The following is a 13,063-nucleotide window of genomic DNA, read 5'->3' as shown; positions in this document are numbered from 1 at the left end:
GGTGAGCTAAGGCTCGCTTCTCTTTTTGCAGCTCTGTCCAGAAAGCTCCAGTAAGTAGAGGAAGACATCCGCCCCATCCCGGGCCCCGACAGCCACCCGTCAGAGATGCCCAGGATCCCCACAGGCCTGGTGACCTGGTCCGCTCCCACACCACAGATGAGGAGACGGAGTCTTCCAGAGGCTCAGACCTTGGCTCCAGGCCACACCCTTGAGCAGGTGCGCACGTCGCAGTGCTGGGCTGACCACGGTGGTGCCTGGCCCAGACCAGGGCGCTGAAGCATGCAACCACAGGGCCTCTCGCCCAGCTCCCTCTTGCTGGAGCCTCACCTTGGCAAGATGTGCCCACTTCCGTGGTGCCCCCGTGGAGGCAGTGGTGCTGTGGCAGAGGCCTGCAGAGGGAGGACCTGGGCCAGGTAGGCCCCTGCTCTGAGGCTTCCCCCTCCTGACTCCCCAGCCAGCACAGGGCAGGACTTTGTGATGCGACAAACAGGACAGCCTGGCCTCTTGTCCCCCTACCCTCCTGATGCTACATTCAAGTCAGGGGAGGGGGTGTCCCCCGAAGAAGGACCAGCTCCAGGGTGCCTGCCCCTCCCAGCCATCACTGGTCACCTGTCACCTTGCAGCAACCACCCTGTTTGTCACCAAGTAAGGAAGGGGCCCTTGGCAGGGAGGGGCAGGGCCTTCTCCAGGGAAGCCCTGGGGTCTGGTGTGGGGGCCTAGCCAGGCCAGAGAGGAGGAGGAGGCTCCAGAGAGGCGGCAGCTAGGCCCTCTGGCCCTCCAGGACTGCAGCAAGCATGTGGCCTGGGTGAACCCCAGCATAGCACCTGCTGTTGTACAGTCTTGGGAAAATGCCGTGACTCCTGAGCCCCAGTCTCCCCAGCAGTAAAGTGGGCTAACTCTGGTCCTGCCCACACGGAGCTCCTCCATGGGAGGCCCTAGGACATACCTGCAGAAGATTCTTGGACCAACACATTGACCTTTGTCATCAGGTCCCATCCCAGCTAGGCGAGGGGGCTCTGCTCGGGGCACCTACCCGTCCCAACTCCCAGCACCACGTCTTTCTCAAAGACAGACCCTCACCAGCCACAGTGGGGCCAGGGAGAGAAGGTGGCCAGGAGCAGGTCACCCCTCAGGCCTCTGTCCTGGGTCTTTGTCCTCTCACCTTGGCTCTGTATCAGGCAGCACAAGACAGGGCTTTGGTTTCCTGACTCAGAGTCTCTGAAATCAGGCCAGAGCCTGACATATGGTGAGCGAGTCCCCCCTCCCTTCCTGAGACCATGTACTCCACCGTGTGAGCCTCAAATTCCACAAAGGGACCCCAGATCTGGCAAGGACACTCTAGGCCCCGAACCCACATCTCCACCCACCCTACTGCCAGGAACTCTGGCCTGTTGGGGCTCCAGACAGTTCTTGAAGGTTCATGCCTGATTCTCATGCTTTCCCCTAGGTGGTGTTTCTGCCTAGCTAAGGCCATTCAAGACTCAGCCAGGGCACTGGCCCCCCCTTCCTGCCAGCAAAGGCAGGCTGCAATTTGACCCCAGATCTCTCTGATCCTTCCTCCAGGACTCCTGGCGGCCCTTGGGAGTCAGCTCTGAAGACCCTGGGCCCCAGCTCCCACCCCAGACCCAAACCAGAGTCCCATGCAGGGGTCCCGCCCATCCACGTCTTCCAGTTCCACCCCAGAGAACACACAGCTGGGCTGGGCAGCGTCCAGACCTCAGTTAGCCCTGGCCTCTGCTGGCTGCTCCAGCCCTGCTCTACCCCAAATCTAAGCCTCTGCTCCCCCTGGGCCCTTAACTTGGTCAAGAGCCCCTTTTATGCCTTTTAGCTGCTCAGCCAAGATGGGGCTCTTCTGGTTTCTGACCCCAGCCCTGCCATTTACTGAGGGGCCAGGGGTAACCTTGGGAAGGTCATGTGCCTCGGTTTCCTTGTCTATAAAATCCTATAATTGCAGCTCCCCGGTGGGGAGGCTAAGGTGCCTTGTGACGTAATCCAGGTGCAACGCTGAGCTTCGTGGCGGGGTTAGTGATTTGTAAATGGTGCCACCCTCCCCGTCTCTGGCCTTGGCGCTCTCCTTCCCATCTTTGAGAAGCAGCATTCACTCCGCTCATGCTGGGGTCGCTCCCCCAAGGTTGGGAGAGCATGGCTCCCGTTTTCCCATTTGAAATGGCCCCCCAAGTCGACAGCATAGCTCGGGGGCTTGGAGGCCGCAGCCACAGGCAGATGAGCCCGGCCACACTGCTCACTCCCCTTGCTCCCTGGCCTGTGGCATCTCTGTCTTGGGTAGACATGAAGCTGAGGAGTTGCTCCCAGAGGCCAACGGCCAGGTGCCCCAGAACTGCCTTCCTGCCCCCCCAACTCCAGGACAGGGAGCAGGTGTACAGCGGGGCGGGCGCCCGAAGCTCGGGAGGAGGGAAGGTGGTTCTGGACAAAATCGTCTCTCGGTCAGATGTCCACGCACCTGCGGTCACTTCTGTGTGAGTGTCCAGGGCCGTGGTAGCATATAACCTCAAGTGGGGGCGCTTCAAGCCCCAGAAATCTATCCTCCCCCAATTCTGGCGGCCAGACCCCAAGATCATGGTGCGGGCAGGACCAGAGGTTCTGGGGGAGGACCCTCCTGCCTCTCCCGGCTCTGGGGACTCCCGGTGTCCCTGGCCTGTGGCTGTGCCCTCCAGTCTCCGCCTCCATGGTCCCGTGGCTTCCCGGTGTCTGTCACGGCTCCTCCTCTCTTACAAGGACACTTGTCTTAGGATTTAGAGCCCATGCTAAATCGTGATGAACTACTCTCGAGATCCTTAACTGACAATATCTGCAAAGATCCTTTTTCCAAATACCGTCTCGCATACAGGTTCCTGGGGTTAGGACACGGGCATGTCTATTGGGGGAGCTACCCTTCCACCGCTGCCCCCGTCTCCTGCCCATCCACGATGGGATGGGTCTCAACGCTACCATAGAGAGAGTGTGGGGTTTGCATCGCAGCCATTCACGTGGACTAGCTCACGCTCTTAGACAACGATGCCTGTTGCCTCCTGCTGCTCCCCAAGCCACCTAATGAGATGGGGAGAGGGGAACTGGCAGGGGGACATCCAGGTATCTGTGGCAGAAAGTCAAGCCCCACAGAGAGCACCCAGGCTGACCCCTCAGTTACAGATGAGAAACCTGAGGCCCCGGCTTTGCTCGGAAGCTCCCCTGCTCTTGCCTTCCACCCCGGCACCGCCACTTCCACGGACTCCCGCTGACCATCACAGCAGCTCTAGCCTTGGCCCTTGGGGCCTTCTGTGTTCTGGAATCCCCACAGGGGCCGGTCCCTGCCCCATGAGTCCTCTGCCTCCCCCCAAGAGCCCCTCTCTGGTCTGTGCACCCTGAGCCCCTCTGGCCTCTGCCTTCACGGCCACCTGCTGCAGGCAACCTCCCGCTCGCCCAGCTTCCCCAGGCTGCTGCCTTTGGCTTTCGCCCTCCCCTCGCAGAAAACCTCCTGATGGCTAGACAGGGCTGGAGGCTTCTGTGCCCATCCCTTCCCTCCCCCGCCGCACCCATCATCAGTTTTGCATTTGCCCTTTGCCGGCTCCCCTCCTCTGATCTCTGAGCCCCACCAGGAGCGGGCAGCATGATCTGTCCGCCGTGCTCCTGGCCCTTACCCACACAGAACACCAGCCCCACACTGGCTGAATGAGTGGAATGTGACCTACCCCAGTTCTACGCCCACAGAGCGGCCAGCTCCAGCCTCCTGGCTCCCACCAGGGAGGGAAGCCACCACGCCTGCTCCCAGGGTGCCAGGGGCTTGAGGGCACCCTGTAGGAGCTGACCTCTGATGCTGTGTCTCCAGGAACAGGAAGGTCAGGCCCAGAGGAAGGATCCCAGGAGAGTGCTATATTGGTGGTCTCTTGCTTAAGGAACACCCATAGGCTCAACTTAGGTAATGATGTTTGTGGAGCACCTGCTATATGCCAGGCCCTCTAGTGGGCTTGGGATGCACCAGAAAACAGAACAGAAAACACCCTGCCCTCTGGGAACTTGCAGCCCAGTGTGGGGATCCAGATAAACAAATGAACAAGTAAGTGTGTAGTACATGAAGTGGTGGTGAGGGCCGTACAGAGACACACAGCTGGGTAAGGAGGGTGGGAGTTACTATCTTATACAGTGTTCCTGTCTCACTGAGAAGACGTTTGAGCAGAGACCTGAATGAATTGAGGGAACAAGTCACGTGGACCTCTGAGGGAAGAGCATTCTCAGGCCCAGGGAATGGCAAATGCAAAGGCCCTACAGAGGAAGTGTGTCAAAAGCAGCAAGGAGCCCAGAGGGCAGGGGGGTGGGAGAGGAGGTCAGACAGGCGAGGGGCAGGTCAGAGAGGACTGGTTTAGGCCCCTGGTGAGAGGGAAGTCATCCGAGGGCTAGGGACACCATCTGGCTTCGCGTGGTGTGGTCATCCGAGCAGCTGGGTGGAGGGTGGGCTGTGGTCAGAGCAAGACCAGGCCCTGTTCAGTTAGGACACTGTGCCGCGGTCCAGGGCAGGGACTTGGCGGCTGCAGGGGCCACGCGAGGTGGCCAAACTCCCGATGGGTTTGCAGGTAGTGCGGGCGGGGTCTGCTGAGTCAAGGCTGACTCCAGGTCGCCAGCGGGAAGGAGGAGCAGCTCTGGGGAGCGGGAGGGCAGCGCGGGCGGCGAGCAGTCCAGGGCCCCATGGGGAGCGGAGGCCGGGGCGCTGTGGCCTCTGAGTCTCCCTTCCCCATCTGGCCGCACTGTCCCTCTGCCTGTCACTGCCGGCCCCTTCTGGTCCCCGCCAGAGCCTGCGGATCACGCAGAGAGACCTCAGCTCCTTCCCACCTGGCAGGAGGCAGCAGGCCTGCAGGGGTGGGCAGGCACGCCAAATCCTCTTTCCAGGGATGTGGTCACAGTGGTAGAGACACAGAAGCTCCCAATTAGGGGCCTGGACAGGATCCAGAAGCCCTGGGCCTCTGCCAGCTGCAGACTCTTCCAAATCCGGGTGTGTGCACAGGGAGAGGTGGGAGGGAGCGGTCAGGATGGAAAAGACCCAGAACCCCAAGCCCAGCCGGTTGACCTGGTTTCTAGGCTGGGCTCTGTCTCCCGGGATCCTCCGTGGAGGGGGAGGGGGGGCGGGCAGAGGGTGGTGGCCAAGATCTCTGCAGAGCTTACCACATGCCAGGCCCTATTCTCCACACTTTGCGCCCTTTCCAATCCTGTGCGATGGTCACCCTTTTTATGCCCATTTTACCCATGAGGGAACTGAGGCCTGGAGCCATTAGGTCACTTGCCCCAGGTCACACCATTGGCAAGCAGCCCCTGAGGCATGTTCCTCACCATGCTGCCCCCCAGAGCCCCGTGTGGCCGGCCACTGCCCACCTCTCCAACACCCTCCGTCCCCCAGCCCCAGAGCTCAGTACCCCCAGTCCCACTGCTCACACACACCAGACCTTCCTGCCCCAGGGCCTTTGCCTGTGCTGCCCTCTACTGAGAATGCTCTTCCTGTGACTGGCTCTCCACACGCTCTTCAGTCTCCAGGAAATGCCACTTCTCCAGAGACATTCCCTGACGACCCACCCTTCCCCCCAAATCCAGACCTCTTATGCTCCTCTGATACCTCCTTCTTTCAGGAAAGCCCTCCCAGGGTTGTAATACAATGGTGAGCACCGAGAGCAAGGCCCTCCCTGTGCCCTCACCCAGGGGACAGAGCCCCGCCACCAGCTTTCACCCCCAGGGTCATCCTGAGCCCTCACCTCTCTCCTGCCTCTTAAATACACATGAACTCCTTGAACGGTGCCTCAAGCTAGCCCATCCCCCCACGTGGTTGGAAGAACTGGCCTCTCTCGGCCTCTCCCCACCCCCTCCCTGCCCCCCCCCCACATCTGCAGCCCGTCCTCAGGGAGCCTCTCCTGGAGTGAGCACCCTGCAGGGCGGTAGAGAAACCAGAGTGGCTTCAAAGACAAGCCCGAAATCGAAGACCTGAGGGCAGGTGACACACAGGGAGCCACTGCTCCAAGGGGTGCCTGCCACCTCTCTGTCTCTCTGGAGAGCAGGCCAAGGGGAGGCCCCGGAGGGCCCTGGAGGGGCACCTCGGCCCTGGTCGGCTGCCAGGGGGGGTGGGGGACAAGCTCGAGGTCTGGGGACCCAGGAGGTGGGGAGGCGTCTGTGGAACTCCACAAGCGCTTGTGCACTTATGTTGGGATTTTACCTACGTATTGACCAGGTGTCCTACGTGAAAATAGTACAGCACTCAAAGTGCACATGGGTGTAGGAGGAGCCGTGGGGCCCAGCCCCGGGAGAGAGCCGCCTGTCCTCCTGGCACGTCCCCCCCACACCCTTCCTTCTTCCCCTCAGGCCCCTGCCCTGCACTCTCCCTCTCTTCTGTCTTGCACAAATGGGAGCCGACTCCAGCACCTCCCGGGACCCTGTTCTCACTCGCCACCCCGGGCACCTTTCATGCAGTTCCATAAAGAATGCCTGCAAAATACTCCATCGTAAGCATGTGCCAGAACCTATTTAACGAGTCTCTTAATGACTGGCACTTGGGTTGCGTCCCGTTTTCGGCTCTTCTCAACAATGCTGTAATGAATAGCTCTAGACAGACATCATTTCGGATGGGTGCTAGTCTGTCTCTAAGACAAATATCTCCCAAGGGACTGCCAGGCCCGCTGCCATGTGCATTGTTCTGGACAAACCCGGCATTCCAGCGGCCACACCCGCCTGCCGCGGGGAGTAGGGGGGCCATGGGAGTGGCGGGGAGATGCAGGCCCTCTTCTAGAGCGCCTCTCTGTCCTAGGAAAGGACGTGCCCCCAGGGGCTTCTAGCTTCTGGTCTCGGAATCATTTCTTCAAATGATATTTTATGCAGAAGGTTGAGAAGCAAAAGAAAGAGTAGGGGTTTCGGCTGGGGTGCAAGCAGTGGGGAGCAGCTGCTCTATTGTCTGCCGTTCCCATTACGCCCTTTGGGGGAGCTGGGAAGGGAACAAGAGGTATTGGTGTACCCCGGGGGTGGCAAAGTAAGAAGCCAGTTCTGTCCCCTGGGGCCAAAGGGACAAGCAGGGAGAGTGTGACAGGAGCTGAGGGAGACCAGAGAGAGGAATCAGAGGGCTGAGGCCTGGCGCAGAGGCTTCTCCAGGCGGCCACGAGGGAGGCAGTGTCACCTGGCCACTGCTGCGCCCAGAGCGGCTCGTGGCCATTTACTTGCAAGAGCCGATCCTTAAATTTTCAGGAATTTTGTGAGCCAGTTGGTGAACACACTCATGATTAAAAATGATATAAACTTCCAATTAATGAATCAAATTCAAAACAATGATAATCCATCCTCCGAACTCCTCACTTCCTGATGATCTTGCTGCATTTTTTTTTTGTCATTTATTCATGAGAGACACAGAGAGAGAGGCAGAGACACAGGCAAAGGGAGAAGCAGGCTCCCCAAGAGCAGGGAGCCTGATGTGGGACTCCATCCCAGGACCACGACCTGAGCCCAAGGCAGATGCTCAACCACTGAGCCACCCAGGCACCCCAATCTTGTTGCATTTTGCGACAAGCTGTGGTCCTGAGGTCATCCACATCCACCTGTCTGTGCGGGGCCCGGACTCCCGTCCGCCTCTCCCCAGCTCAGCCTGCAGAGCACCAGCCACGGTAGCTTGGGACTGACCTGGTGGCAATAGCGATACCACAGAATGTGGCCAACACTGCACTCGAGGGCTTTCCCTTGTGCTCCCTGAGGCTGGTTGTTCAACATCTGCCTGCCTCCACCCCGCCCACTCCTCTCCCCTCTGCAGTCTGCCCTCCTGCCCCTGCCTTCCATTGATGGAACAGCTGCTCAGGGCACCGGGCTCCCGGGGCTCAGAGCAGGACAGGGAAGGTAGGGAACAGATGTGGGAGAAGCCGATGGAGAACAGTTGGCAGGGACGCCTGGGTGGCTCAGCGGTTGAGCGTCTGCTTTTGGCTCAGGGAGTGATCCCTGCATGGAGCCTGCTTCTCCCTCTGCCTGTGTCTCTGCCTGTGTGTGTGTGTGTGTGTGTGTGTGTGTGTGTTGTGTGTGTGTCTATCATGAAAAAAATAAATAAAACCTTAAAAATAAAAAAAGAAAACAATTGGCATGCCGGGCCCCTCCCATCGGGCGACAAAGGCACCTTGGGATCCCTGTCTCCCTCCGTGTGGGGTGGATGTTTGTGCAGGGTCTCAACCTGCAGCTGGGAACGGGCCAGTCCACTGGGTAGACTCAGGCCACTGCTCTGATTATGTATCAGATGATGTCAGACCCGTGTACCAGAGCCCTTCCACCTTTCTGAGTGTAACGATAGCATCTTTTTACTCCAAGACAGCGGTGTTCCCATTCTGCCTGACTCATCACCAGCACACTGATGCCAAAGCTGCCTCAGAACGCCTGGACGGTTTGTGGGAACACAGGCTGCCAGGCCCACCCCGCCGCCCCGAAGTTCTGACCCAGTGAGTGCACTGTGGCCATGCAAAAAATGCATAATTTGGTCTTTCTCCCAGCCGCCTGGCCAGAGCTCCTCAAACCTTTGTAATTTTCTGACTGACAAATGTGCTTGGAGCATCTTTTATTGCAGATCATTGAACTTTGACCCCAGTGTGGACACACACGCTCTGGTCAGATCTTTCCTGGGTGACCCTGGGCAGCTCCAAGGGCAGCTTCAGGATGAGACCAGTCTCCAAAAAGACCATGATTCAGCCCCACCCCTCATCCTCCTGGGAGGGGAGATGGAGCTCACGGTCCATCCTGCCTGAGTGATGAAGTAAGTGTCCATAAACGTCCCTAAGGTATGGGGTTTGGAGGGTGTCCAGGCTGTGGGCACATCCATGTGCCAGGGGGTTGACACACCCCAGCTCTACGAGGACAGACGCTCCTGTGCCTGGGACCCTCCCAGAGTTCACCCTGTGTATCTCTTCATCTGGCTGTTCATCTGTGTCCACAATAGCCTTTGTAATGAATCACTAATCCTAAGTAAACCATTGATCTGGATCCTGTGAGCCACTCTAGCAAGTTGGTGAACCTGAGGAAGAGTTGGCCTCTTATTGTAGCCAAGTCAGAGTGTGGGTAACCGGGGGCCCCAGCCCCTGCGATTGGTGTGTGCCATCAGGGCATCTGTGGGGCTGAGCTCTTAAGCTGCAGGGTCCATGCCAGCTCTAGTTGGTGGTGGAACTATGGGACACCCAGCTGGCGGATGAGAATCAGTCAGTGTGGGAAACACCCACACATCTGCTGTCAGAAATACCAGGGGTTTGAAATAAAGGAAAGAAACTGTTTTCCTCGACAGTGAGTCTGGGATGGTGCCTGAGGATTTCCTGAACTCTCAAGAGCTGATGCCTGACAACGCACTGCCCCAAGTGGGCCAACCCGTAAGGCTCCTGCCCCACAAATACAAAGCATCTCATTGCATTATCTCACTGAGCCCAGGCATGTGACCAGGTGGACCAAAGGGACCTGCACTGGCCAGGGTTTGCACTGATGGAAAGGCCTGGTGGCTGCATAGAGGGGACCCAGCAAGGCCCAGGACACGGGGAGGTCTGCACAAAACACTCAGGATCCCTCTGTGAGTGGGGCCTGGCTCAGGAGGAAGAGGCCTTGCCCGCTCACGAACCAGCAACGAATCCAGGCAGCAAAGGCCTGCCTGGATTAACGAGAGAAGTGAGGAGTGGCAAGAGAAATGTCGATGGAGAGGGAAGTGATCATATAGGGGACAGAGACATGGGGCCACCAAGGCAGAGGGATTCAGGCTCCAGGGAGGAGGAGTCTGAGACAAGCAAAGGAAGGCAGAGACCGGAGAGAATGTTCTGTGTGATTCTTTTTATAGCAAGTTCAAGACAGGCAATGCAATCCTATAGGGAGAGAAATCGGACAGAGAGCTGGGCATGCTCTACACCTTGGCCACGGTGACAGTCACACAGGCGTACACGTCTGCAGAACTTCGTCGAGCTGCACGCTTAGGCCATGTGTGAGCTTTATTGCTGCCTGCATGTCCACCCGGCCTTGGCCTGACCGATCCAGTTATTCCACGTGTACCGAGGCTTCCCACATGCGAGTTCCTAGCTTGGAGTGGAAGCCGCCATCCCCCACCACAAGGCAAACTCGGGGTGCTCAGGAGAGCTCAGGCTTATAGGAGGCAGGAGAATGTGAGCCAAAGCTGCTGGCCAGGGTCTGGGGGACATCAGCAGGTCGTCAAGATGCACTAGTGAGATTTGAGAGGCCCAGGAGGCTGTCCCCAGGAGGGCAGTGGAGGAACGTGAGCTCCAGGCAGAAAGAACAGTTCGTCCAGGAGGACAGAAGTGACGTGTGTCCAGGGAACCATGAGCCTTCGGTCTGGCTGCCATGTGCGGCTCGGGGTGGGAGAGAGCCGGAGACGCGGTCCAGGGAGATGAGCAGGGCTGCTGGGGGAGGGCCCTTGACTCCTAAGGGCAGAGGCTGCCTTCAGAGCGCTGCAGGCCGCCGGGTGTGTGACGGGGCTGGTGGGGACCAGCACAGTGGCAGCTGCAGAAGCCCAGACCAGGTGGGCACAGCTTCCGGAAAGCCACGTGTGGTTTCTAATACACTTGCATAGTCGCCCTCCCGATGACCCGCGGTTCCACTCTACTCCAAATAAACAAAAGCAGATGTCCACACGAAGGCTTGCCTGGGAACGGTCACAGTGAAAGCTGGAAATAGCCAGATGCCCAGGAAATGGATAAGCCAGCTGCGGTGTACGCAGACGGTGGAACTGTGCTCAGTAACAGAAAAGAAGGAACCACCGGCCCACACATCCATGCGAGTGAATCCCAGGGCCAGGAAGTGGGGCACAAGATCCAGACACAAGGGAGGACATTCTGTGGGATTCCATGGATGTCAAGATGAAGAGCAGGCAAGCCTAATGCATGAGGACAGAAGTCTGAAAGGGGGCTGACAGAGGGAGGGGCCCTGGGGAGGCTTCGGGGGGGCTGGGCATGTTTCCTGCCTTGACCTGGCCGGTGGTCACGGAGGCAGCACATGCGCAAACCTCGGTGTGTGCTGCAAATGTGTAGGTTATAACTTACACCTCGTTCTATAAAATAATGATAATGCAGGTGCGCAGAGCTGCAGGGGGTCCGGGGTAAGGGACAGATGAGGGATGTGAAGGGCGAGGGCATAATAGGACTTTGTGTCCCATTGCTCTGGACCTTGGGGCGGAGGAGAGACCACACCCACAAGCCCTACGACCTTTCTTCCCACTGCACGCCTCACCCGCTGGCACTTTGACCTGCCTGTCAGCCACCCGCATCCCCACAACACACACGCACCATACATACACACACTCCCGCGTGTATACACACAACACACTCCCACTCTGCCACGATCACACACAGACACACACACACACACACACACACACACACACATCATCATCCTGGAATCTGGCTGGTCCCGAATGGAGCTTCCTCCTAGGAACAGGAAGTGGCCATGGCCTTGATGCGGTCCTGGGACAGCTGCCACAGCCCCCGACACATGCTTACCCTCATCTTCCCAACCACCTTTTCACACTGCAGGCCTGATCCCGTCACCCTCTTCTGGGATCTTCCCTTTGCTCTCAGGGTGGAAAGACCAAACTCCTTCCGTGGTCACCAGGCCTACACGATCTGGCTCCTGTGGCTCTGGCTCCTGTGAGCCACTGCTGCCCTTACCCAGGCACATTCAGTTTCTCAAAAGTCTCCTTCCAGCCTCAGGGCCTTTGCACCTGCTGCTGCCCTCATCTGCAAGGCTTTTCTCCCTGGTCAATCCTTACCCCTCTGTGCCCGGCCCAGTTGTCTGTCTCAAGACAGCTTTTCCTGACACCCCCAGATAAGTCCATTTGTGATAACATACCTATGCCCTTACCTCCCCACTGAGTCAGCAGCTCTTTGAAGAAAAGATCTGTGCCTTTCTCCCTCATAATATGTCCACTTCTCAGCACAGTGCCAAGCAATAAATTCCTATGGATTGAGTCACTGATGGGTGGGAGAGCTTTGAGCTCCCTCCCCAGAGGTCGCAAACATTTGGAGGGGGAAACAGCACTTGAGCAGATTTCTGAGCTTCTTCACCCGGGAGATGGGGCGCTGGGCTCGTGGGACAGCACCCTCTGAGCACAGACATCCTCGTGCCCCAGGATTCTGGGCCTCACCGTGTGGGTGAAGGAAACCGTCTAGGTGCTCGGTGGACCATAGAGATCTCAGAGTGAGGAGGGCACAAGAGCAGCTGCCTCCTGGCTGGTGACACAGCAGCTGCCCCCCTGATGAAATGGAGGGTGGAGGTCAGGGGTTCCAGAGAAAGAAGAAGGCCATGGCGGCCCGGACTCAGGTCTGCAGGCCCTGGCGGCCAGAGGTGGGCAGGCCCATCCTTGCACAGACTCATGAGGGGAGTGGAGCCAGGCCCAGCCTGATGGCTTTTTAGCCTCCCTGCCTTGAATTCCCACCATTCAAGCAGCATCGCCTCAGGTGCAGGAATGGTCCCGAGGTGAGGCTGACTGGGGGCCCCTGCTCGTGCGGTAGATATCTCAGCAAGTGTCCCCACCCCCAAACAGCCAGGCCGCTCCTCCACCTCCAACCAGGCACCAAGCACGCAGAGCCTCCGGGGCCCTGCCCAGACCTGACTGTGCCAGTTGGCAGCCCCCCAGCGCTGCAGAGGGCAAGCAGCAGGGGGGGTCAGGTGGCGGGCTGCCCGGCATGCTGGGGAGAAGTCAGTCCAAGGGGCCCGGGGCCTGTCGGGTCCTGCTGGACGCTGCCCTGTCAGCAAGGTGGGGCTCCCGTCTACTCGGAGAGGCGCTTCCGTCCCAGCCACATCCCCCCACCCACATTTTCAGAAACCCCCCCCGCCACCGGCACTGGTGCCATTGCCTGCATCCCACTGTTGGACCAACCCATCCCATGTGCGGGTGAGGACTGATCCTGCCGTCGCCCTGCCCAGGCTGCTGGTCTGTGGGTGGTGAGCATGATGGTGGCGGTGGTGGCGATGGTGATGGTGATGGTGATGGACGTGGCGGTGACGAGGACCACCAGCCCGAAGCCAGCTATGGTTCTGCTTGCTCTCGGGGTGGTATCGAAGGAGACTACATAGGTCTAAACTCCTC

Source organism: Vulpes lagopus, chromosome 10 (genome assembly GCF_018345385.1).
Source record: "Vulpes lagopus strain Blue_001 chromosome 10, ASM1834538v1, whole genome shotgun sequence".
Taxonomy (NCBI): domain Eukaryota; kingdom Metazoa; phylum Chordata; class Mammalia; order Carnivora; family Canidae; genus Vulpes; species Vulpes lagopus.
The sequence above is the reverse complement of the archived record's forward strand: the minus strand, read 5'-3'. Positions refer to the sequence as shown.